We start from the raw sequence: 10,548 nt of genomic DNA on the forward strand, positions 1-10,548 counted from the left end.
TTTCTTGCTCAGAAAAGACACAAGAAAGGCTGTATTCTCAGTCTCTGAGTGTTCACATCTTCAACAGTATTAACTGAGTGCCTGCAGGCGCAGGAGCCCTGCTGGACGCTGGCAGACAAAGACAAATGCAGCCCATCCTGCCTTCAAAGAATGTGTCAAAGAATGAACAATCTGGCCCTGTCCTCTGCGGCTCAGTTGGTTGGAGTGTTGTCCCGTATCCCAAGGGTTGTGGGTTTGATTTCTGGTCAAGGCGCATCCCTAGGTTGCTGGTTGGATCCCTGTTCTGGGCATGGGTGCGTGCAGCCCCCAGGCCCTGGGGCTGCTCCCAGCCAGGTCTGGGCGCGTACAGGAGGCAACTGATCGATGCTACTCTCTCTGGTTGATGTTTCTCTCTCTTCTTTCCTCTCTCTCTCTAAAAGCAATGAAAAAAATATCCTTGACTGAGGATAAGAAAAAAGTAAAGAATGTATCTCCATTGCATGGGAAGGAGTAACCAAATACTTCTGTCAGTAGGGCATGCTGAGCGGCCCTCATTCCCAGCAATTTCTCTCTTCTGTCTAATCCAAATGCAGCCTATTTCCATTTTTTTTCCTTCAGTGGACAAGGAATGCACATCATTGCAGACTGTTATTAACTTACCTATTTTTGTTTTCTTGGGGGTAAGGGTTTTTGTTCTTGCTTTTAATTTGTTGTTATTTTTTGTTTTTGTTTGTTTTTGCTTTTCTGTCTTTCTCTAATCCTTGTAGCTGTCTTCTCTTACGTGTGGGAGTATGTACTGTACAACCATGTAACTTGTAAGACACCCCATCACAGTTATGTGGTGGACGTAAATAAGGTATGTGTCCGCCTAGGAGAATTAACCCCAAATGGCTGTTTTGACAAGCAGTCCTTGAACTCAAGTACTCCCATAGAAACAGCGAGGTTTGAACTGCAATTCAGAAGAGATGCTTTATTGTGTGCAGAGTATAAATAACACCATTTAAATGTTTTAAATTACTTTCACATCTATTATTCCTTTATCCTTTCTATAATCCTATGAGTTACAAGGGCAAGTATAATTATCTTTATTTGGCAGGTGAAAAAAAATGCAGCAGTAAGAAATTGCACTGTGTAAAGGACACATAGAAAGTTAAGAGTGGGGCCAAGCTGAGACATTAGTCATCTAGACTTCGTCCACGGTCCTCCACTGGGTTACGTTTCTCTGGCGTTTTTATGAAATCACTGGTGGCAGTCTGGTAGAAGAGGAAGGGACTGACCTGTCAGACACACACATGGCGATCATTTCGACCTTTCTGCTCACTCCCTTCCTCAGAGTCTGCGACGTGACCTGTCCTGAGTGTGCGGCAGCCCCAGCCCCATGGCCGTGCCCTCCCCAGCCAGAGCGGACTGGCCAGGGTCAGGCATGTGACCCTACAGGCAACAGTGAGCTCTTTCTCTTAGACATTTGAAATTGCCTTATAGGAACCACTCAGCACTGTCGGAGTGGCTCTTGAACGTGGAGAACGCAAAGCCAGGGCTGACCCAAGAACAAATTAAGGCAGGGAAGCTGATGGTAACAGTTAGAGAACTAAAGCAATCGGGCATTCACTTCACAGTCAGGCTCTACTTCCTGGCTGGGACACTTGGTGTTCATCCAATAAACTCCCCTTTTGTTTAAGTAACTTGAGTAGATTTCAATTCCTTACAACCGAAGGAGCCCCAAGACCCAGTAAACTGCTTTACCTGGGCAAAAGGAAGTCACCTGAAGAGGTTTGTCCTGGGGCTTTTCCTTTCTTTTAGCAGAGACTGCATTTGCGTCAGCATTTCGGCCTTACCAGTGGTACTGATGGAGCGTTGGGGAGCTTCTGCGGGCAAGCGAGGAGAGGGACTTCCACCAGTTAAACTCCCCCAGCATTGGGAAGTTTTTCTGCGGCTTCTTTAGTCAATTTCAGATCTGCAGGAAGGGAAGGAAAAACTATGCTTTGGTTCTCACCTCTGGGGGCTTCAGAGCAGCCTTGAAGATGGTGGGGCTCCAACTTCCAGCTGCCCCAAGGGGACAGCAGCCTGGCCTCCTGAGCTCAGTTACACTTTAGAATTTCTGTCAGATAGTTCACAGAGTCCCTGCCAGTTCCTTCCCCACCCCTACCCCCCACCATCTGGGCTTATTAGGATCCCCAAAGCCTTAGAATTCAACATTTCTTCATAAGTATTTTATTTACCTCAAAAAAAAAAAAAACAACCCAGCTTTGGAATGCATTGTCTCCCGGTAAGCAGTTGTTGTGTTACTCCAGTGGACATTTTGGTTGTCTCTCTGGCATTTATTTTACCTTTCCTCGTTGTGTAACCCTCTCTACTCAGTGTCCCCAGTTCTGCACACCGGCGCCTGGCACTCACCTGGGCCCAGAGGCTGGTTCAGGGTCTCCAAAACTGAGGACTCTTGCTCATGGTGAGAAGTCACGTTCTTCCTTTTCTGGATGTGGAGCAAAGTGTTTTGCCCTGGGCACTGCTGTTAGGCATCTTGCATCAGTGAGGGAAGCCAGCCTGAGACAGGAGTAACACAAGGAGTATGGCAGAGCTGTACCTTCTGTGAACAAGGCCTGATGTTTGTATTTCCTGTGGAGTTTTGCAGTTACAAGTGTCAATAAACTCCCATTATTATTTAAGCCAGTTTGAGTCTAATTTTGTTATTAAATATTTTATTAACATAAAGTATCCTAATAGATTCAGAGCTTTGAAATTCATTTACTTCTCTCAAATTTGGGGTTTCTGATTTCACATTCAAATATTAACACTTTCAGTGTGCTGGGATAGCCCTAGATATTTCGTGTATTATCTTTTGCTAAGAAAAATGTAATACTTTTCCTCCTACCTTCTAAGTTCTTCTAGCTGAGCTAATAATCAAATTAACAGAGAAAATCAAATTTTAATACATGCACATGGGGAATTCACATAAGCATGAAAATCCCGAAGACAGTGAGGCACCCGTGGATGTCCATGCCGTTGTAGACAAAGGGGAAAAAGGGGGATGAGGTCTCAGAATTCAGAAGTGAGACTGGGCGATTTACAGGTAGTTGCAGGAGAGCGGAACCCACATGCCAGGCCAGTTCTTGGTGGGCAACTCAGAAACAGTGGGGCACGGGCACGTCCAGCTGATCGGCCTCCTAGTAACCACACGTAATTCAGGCCCAGGAGACCATCCTAAGATTCCCTTTCAGGAGTAGGCCGCCTCATCTGAATCTCTTGGGCAGGAAAGCGGGCAAGGCCAAAAGTTCTGAGTCTTTTATTTCTTAATAAACAGCTTAAAATCAGCATCCCAAAAGGCAGCTTCCGGCGGGTAAAACTTTGGCCCCTTCTCCCTCACAACAACCTTATGAGAGAGATCCTGCTGTTACTGGATTTCCATTTTTCAGGTGAAGATACCCAGGTTCTGGGAGACTGTGATTTCTCTGAAGACGCAAAGTCTATGTGTCCAGTAGAACTTGGACTTGAGCTGATTACTAATATCATATTGTATCTAGTTCTTATAGAAAAATCAGAGCTAAACAATTCAGCTTTGTAGGCAGTTGGTGATAGTCACTCATATTTTTGAAATACTTTTTATTTTTCCAGAGCGCATTTGAACCTATGTTACCACCATGTGAACAAATACCGTCAGTAGGTTCTGACTGATACAGAGGCCAGACACAGTGAGTCAAGGCATATTTATCTAAAGGACAGAGAGAGGAGGAAGTTGCTGTCAGGATGCGCTACAGACAGATCACCAGTGATCTCCAGTGGTGGACACAGCGTATAACCCTCTGGGTCTCCCAAAGAGGGCTTCAGTGTCCCTGCATATGGTTAAGTCTGAGCGAATGAGGATCACACTGGGACTTGCAGGAGGTGTCACTGAGCAATGGGCAGAACCATTCCCACCCCACTTCTACCCAAACCCAGCTGGATCATAATGATTGTACCATGTGACCATGGACACTGGTATAATACAGGGTATACATGCATCAAGACACCCTATTTTCTCCTCTCTGATTTTTAAAGAGTTTATTCGTTTACTTTTAGAGAGAGGGGAAGGGAGGGAGAAAGAGAGGGAGGGGAAACATCAATGTGTGTTTGCCTCTCACATGCCCCCTGCTGGGGACCTGGCCTGCAACCCAGACAAGTGCCCTGACTAGGAATCGAACTGGCAACCCTTTTGGTTCACAGGCCAGTGGTCAATCCATTGAGCCACACCAGCCAGGGCTCCTTTCTAGTTTTAAAAATATGGAACACTTAACAAATTTGTGTGCCTATTCTTGCGCAGGGCCATGCTGATCTTCTCTGTGTCATTCCAATTTTAGTGTACGTATGGCCAAAGCCAGCATCACATCCTCTTTTAACGTATTCACTCTGCCCAGGCTAGCACAGTATGGTCCAGGACTTTTTCCGATGTTAGAGCTGCAGAAGTAGAGCAGGGGTCAGTCACCCAGATGTCTCTGGGAACCTTCCAAGTCCTCAGACTAGCTATAAGTCTATCAGAGTGGTGATTATAATTTTACAGATGAGAAAGTTATGCTAGTTAAGTTACAGGGGTTAAAATTATTTGGTCTCCAAGTACACATAGCTAGGTGGTAACAGAACTGAATCAAAGAGGAATTTTGACTTGCTCTACTATCTTTGTTTAACTAGAATGCATTAGCCTTTCACCCACAGGAAGCCAGTCACCTGAGCAAATTTCATGGTAAATGAAGCCCAAAGTAAAAACCAGAAACATCACTGGAAGGCAAGACTTGTCACTATAAAACCTTTATGTATAGCCCTGGCTGGTGTGGCTCTGTGGACTGAGCACTGGCTGTGAACCAAGGAGACACCAGTTTGATTCCTGGTCAGGACACATGCCTGGGTTGTGGGCCGGGTCCCAGGTTGGGGGTGCACGAAAGGCAACCAATCCATGTATCTCTCACATTTTGATGTTTCTCTCCCTCTCTCTCTTCCTGCCTTTCCATCTCTCTAAACATAAATAAATAAAATCTTTTAAAAAATCCTTTAAGTATAAAACCTGAAAGGATTAGCCTAGATTAGTTTGCAGTAATTAATGTGGAACAGCTGGTAATGAGACGAGGCATTTGGTTTAATCAGTCTGAGGCAATTTAGAACACAACGTGCTGTGATGCCTGTGCCACTAATGAGGACGAGCCATGGCTTATCGGCGAGGAAGGACTGTCAAACCCAGGACAGCGCGATCACCCAGCGTGGTGAGGGGCTTCAGGGCCAGGAGGTTTTCCAGGGCTTTCTCATGGGTATCTAGATTAGTGAGTTTTTGATAAAGTGAGGGATAATCTCTTTTCCCTTCGTTAATACCCCATTTTGGCACACCAGTGAAGACCTGAAGAAGTCCTGTACTACCGTAAATTCTAAATGTTCTTGGCTAACTTAACATATCGGGCAGTCTACAGCTGGGAGGCACCTTAGATAATTTTAGACAATTCCCATGTCTCACTTTCTAATTTATTCAGAAAGATTTATTGAATATATTCTGTGCGTTGGGCACTATGCTCAGTCCGGATAGAGAGTAAAGAGCAGACGGGTGTGATTCCTGCACTGCTGACGCTTGTAGTTTACTGGGGAAGGTACCATTACAGGAAGAACACAATTAAATGTGCAATTACAAACATGATGAGTGAAATGAAACAGACTCCAGTACTATGAGGACATACCAGGGAACCACATTTTGGAACTGGGACACCACATTCTGAAGAAGTGATGTTTATGCTAAGAACTGAATAATGAGGAAGAGCCAGCAACGTAAAGTGGTGATGAGTTTTCTTTCTTTCTTTCTTTAAAAGATTATTTATATATTATTAACTAATTTACTTATTTTTAGAGAGAGGGGAAGGGAAGGAGAAAGAGAGGGAGAGAAACATCGATATGCAAGAGAAACATCAGTTGGTCGGTTGCCTCTCCCACCCCAGCCAGGGACCAGGGGCCTGGCCCCCAACCCAGGCGTGTGTCCTGACTAGGAGTCAAACCAGTAACCTTTCCATCTGTGAGATGACGTCCAACCCACTGAGCCACACCAGTTAGGGCAAGAGTTTTCTAAGTGAGGCAGGAGATAGACTAGGAAATCCTGAGAAACTGCAGCTGTCATCAGGCCGTATTTCCAAGAATCCTGATTTCCAAGAATCGCCTTGTGGCACCTGATAATAATTAGCATTGTGGTTTCCTCCCTTGATTGTGGTTTCCCACAATCAAGGATGATTGTGGGAAATCGCATGTGTAGAAGCTTAAGTAAAAACCCCATAAAGCCTGTAATGGTTCATTAGAAGAGGGCCATGCCGTGGCCAGAGATGGCTCACTCCCATGTCTTGGGAAGTGTACTTTCCTTAAAAAATTTCCTGCTTGCTTTGCTTTACAATATCTCTGTGGTCTTTCCCATTCTTTGTTCCTGACCCCAAGAATCTGGACCCTGTCTCTATCTGTAGCATAAGCACAAGAAAAAAATGGATTAGTTGACTGATGAAGGAAAGAACTTGTCCTGTTGGAGTAACTGAAACTGGAGTACGTGACGAGGAGGGAGGGGGATGAGCTGGGAGAGGCAGGTGGGTGCAAGCGCATGCCCTCCGGCCATTTGAGCTTTGGGATTTCTTGAGATAACTGTATTCAAATCTTGGCTTCTACTCTTATTTATGATCTTGGACACACCACTTAATTTCCATGTGAATCAGTTTCCATTTTGCTAAAAAAAGGGTAAAATTGCCTACCATGCTAACTAATGCAGATTAAGTTAATCACAATGTCTGGTCCACACTAGTGTCAGGTCCTTTCAGTGCCATCTGCTTCCTGCTCTGAATTTTTATACAGAGCTACTGATGTATCCACCTGAACTTCAATTTAACGGTGGTTTTCTTTGCCTTCTCTCATGATCTTGGATGGAAGTGTTTTTTATAAGATGAATAATTGAAAGCTGAGTAATCTAGAGATTACTATTACATAAGAAACTTCAGTTACATTATTGACATTGCCTTTCTTAATTATAATGGATGGATTTAGAATCAGGCATCAAAGCTTGGTCTCACGTCTGCCCTTCAGAAGATACTCAGGTTCATGATTGCCAGTTCTATTTGCAAAACAGATGTGATTTTTAAAACTTGGTAAAGACTGTCTGTTTTGATGGATAATACGACAGCTGATGGTGTGAGTTAGTAACCCAAAAATATTTATTCAGAAAATACCTTATTTCAGTTATCTATTATGGTGTAAAGGCAGCCTTTTGTTTCAGTGTAATCAAGGCAACACAGTGTGTTTTAGTTTATCAGCTCTGTCGGTTGAGAGTAGCTACAGGAAGACACTGGGCACCTAGTCACAAACACGGTGCCTCCAGCCCTCAGAGGGCAGGAAGATGTCACAGGCTATACCCACCCTTCCAAGTAAATGAACTTGATCAAAGAGTTCTTCTGTTTCTTTCCTGCCCTACTCTTATTATAATAAAGCTTATTTTGAATGAATTTTCTGAAGTGGGAGGCAGTACCAATATCTTTCAAAAATGCTTTTACGGGGAGTTGATGCTTCATACCATCTTAGCGGCTACCCCTGTGCCCAAAGACTACAGCCTTGGCTTTTGTGGGCATTAGTGTAAAATAGGACATGATTGTGTTTCCTGCCAACCTCCCAGGTCGCCATGAGGGTAGACCAGACGCCTTTTATAAGCTACTTGAGAGTAGGGGATTCACTCGACCAATCTGACTGGATGGGAAAGGTGAAGAGAGCGTTTCCCCAGTCCTGCCCAGGCACATGGTCTCGTCTGCCACTCGTGACAGCCCTACCGAGGGTCAGGACAGGTAATGCCAGTGTGCCAGACGAGTACAGGCGCTGTGTGACAGGATGATTAAAGATCCACTTTTTATTTTTGCCCAAATCGGTAAGCTCCACAACTATTCAATAGCTCATTTGGACGTTCACCAGCCTGTAGTATCTCCGGTTCTTGTTCGGTAGTAGCCTCCTGCGCCTTTCCCTCTCTGCCCAGTGTCTCTCACTTCTTTGGGTGAATTGTAAGATAGCGCTTGAAGACTTAAAAACAATCATTCATTTTTTCACCTTTTCTTTTGAGGAGTCATATTTAGACCATATCTTGTATACAGTTAGTTTTACAGTTTTCCTTCCAAGTCTCTGAAACTTTTCCTTCTAGGTCTTTTTACTTTCTTACTGTGTTCGTAGCTTCCTCTCTTTTCTCTGTTAAGGAGTTTTCCCTTCCCAGAAAGTTGTGTTGATTTCCTTTTTAACCACTGAATTGCAATCTGTTACTTTCCTGGCAACTGAGCTGAGCACCAGTGGGCGTTTGGGGGAGGGCCTCATGTTGTCTGATGGAAAACTACCAGTCACTTAAAACGCTGGACTGTGGCTGCCTCCCCACTCCTACTCCAGGCTGGGAAGCCCCACCGCTGGGAGTCCTTCCTCTCATTAGGTCTTGGTGGAAATGTTTCCCCTTCTAGAACAGGGTACATCAACTGAGCTCTCTGTCCAAGGGCTTTACTCCATCCCTATAAACACTTTCTGATGGTGTCATTCAGAGGGAAAGGGGAGAGCCAATGCAGATTGTGCTGCTGTCTGCTTTTCTTGGCAAGACTGTTGGGGGCATACTGTTCTCATCTGTCCGATTCTTCTGCCCTTCGTGGGGCAGCCCAGAGGTTCCACACGGGGTGGGATGACCAGCCTCCATCAAGATGGTAAGGAAGAGAACATCAAGGGGACCTTCCATACCTGGTAAGGTGGATAACAAAATTAGTAATGAAAGCCCGAATCTTATACTCTCTTTCAAGTAGGAGTCTCAGATGGAAATTCTTCGAATTACACCCTGTAAATATTTTCACCCTTAGTTTATTTTCCTTAGACCTTTTGTTGTCAGGGAGAGACAGAAAAAAAAGAAGAGATGAGGAACAGTAAAGGCCAATGAAAACTTGGAAACAGGACTCTTGGGAGTAGACTATTCAAAGACATATTTTCAAAGATACTAAAAAAATATATTTGAATACATATGCTATTCAAATATGTGTTTCAAATATACATACCTGCATTCAAAAATACATTTAAACAATTTTGAGAGCAATGATGTTGAGGTTGTTGGCTTTACTGAAGGCAACGTAAGGACCACATATCCAATTTTACCAGCTGTTGAGTGACTGGTATTTCAATGAGGAAGACATACATTAGTTTATTTTAGACATGGCAAAAAACTGAATTGTTTTACAGGGTAAAAATTTAACTGTTACTTCATTTTAAGAGTAAGCAGAATAGAATCTAAGAATTAAAATTCTTTAAAAATAAAAATTATCTTTAATTATTGACAAATATAAATTTTATTGGCTCCGTATTAGTAAAATACTAACCCTGGTTTTTAAAGTGCAATTTTTTAAAAATTTAGTTTTTGAGATACAGTATAAAGTATAAAACTTATCTCTAAAAATAAAGTTCTCTAACCTATAATTGGAGACCCAGTTTTAATATGTATTTCTTTGACAAGCCCTGCTTCCCTTGTGACAGAATGTCTCCTTCAGTTTGAGCCATCACTGCAAATTTATGAAATCTGACAACGCTGTTTTTACCCTGCCTTAGACATTTGGGTCAAGGTGATGAGTGAGGCGTTGCAAAGGTGGAATAATTTGACTGATTGAATGTGGGTGGTGAAGGTTTACCTGGAGGTGGGAGAGGGTTACAGAAGGAAGTGGGAGGGGGCATGGGGCACCAAAGGTGATTTTCACATCTTCACCATTCTTCCTGACATTTGAGTTTATAGATGCTTGAGGATGTAGAATCCAGTCCTGCCATAAACTTAGGAATTAGCCTAGAAAGGGTTTCTTGTAGCCAATCCAGGGTTCTGAAACCCAGGCCGCAGGTGTGTTTGATTGTTAAGTTTTGCATTTCTCTACCAAGTGCATCATCTATTCTGTGAGTAATAGTAACTGTCGTATAACTGGTAGTAATGACAGTTATCTTGTAGGATGTGATTTCTTGTTCTTTTTTTGTTTGTTTCCTATTTTTAGGAATCTAGGCCCTTGGTATTATTGAGAAAATACCAAGGGCCTAGATTTCTTGTGCTGCTGGAGTCTGAGAGCTTGTGGAAGCCACTCCATGAAGAGGAACAGAAGGAGGCTTTCTCCTTGGCTCTCACAGAGAGTGCGTTGCCGGCAGCCTAACATGCTCTAGCGTGGGGAATGCCACAGCTGTGAGCGCAACGAATGGCCCTCGCATGTGCAAAAAACACAGATCCGTAAACTGGTCCTGTACGACAATGAGCTGAAGAAAGTCATCTAGGTGTGTCCCCTTGCTAAAGCACTGGGACCAGAAAAGCCACATAGAATAGTACTTTACTGTTATAGACCACTGCTCTTCCAGAAATTCCAGTGTCCTCGCCCAACACGGTCATATGCAGAGAGCACTGGGGAGGGCTCTAGGACAGGCTCATTGAGATCTCTACCACCGGCACCCTGCTTCCCTGTGCTGACTGGGGGGAAGGGAATCTGTGCCTCGCAGGCCTAGAGCCCAGGTGCTTGCTGGGCCTGGCTGTGTTTAGTGTTTGAAGGAAATCATGTTGCTCCTTTGTAC

The 10,548-nt window shown here is 43.9% G+C and overlaps 1 non-coding gene across 1 annotated transcript; it reads right to left on the reverse strand.

Moving 5' to 3' along the window:
* Positions 1–4,227: 4,227 nt before the first annotated feature.
* Positions 4,228–4,332, reverse strand: LOC112296617 (U6 spliceosomal RNA). The gene has a single exon (XR_002973944.1). It is a non-coding gene; the product is annotated as a U6 spliceosomal RNA (small nuclear RNA).
* Between the last annotated feature and the right edge of the window lie 6,216 nt (positions 4,333–10,548).

This window comes from Desmodus rotundus, chromosome 7 (genome assembly GCF_022682495.2).
Source record: "Desmodus rotundus isolate HL8 chromosome 7, HLdesRot8A.1, whole genome shotgun sequence".
Lineage (NCBI taxonomy): Eukaryota > Metazoa > Chordata > Mammalia > Chiroptera > Phyllostomidae > Desmodus > Desmodus rotundus.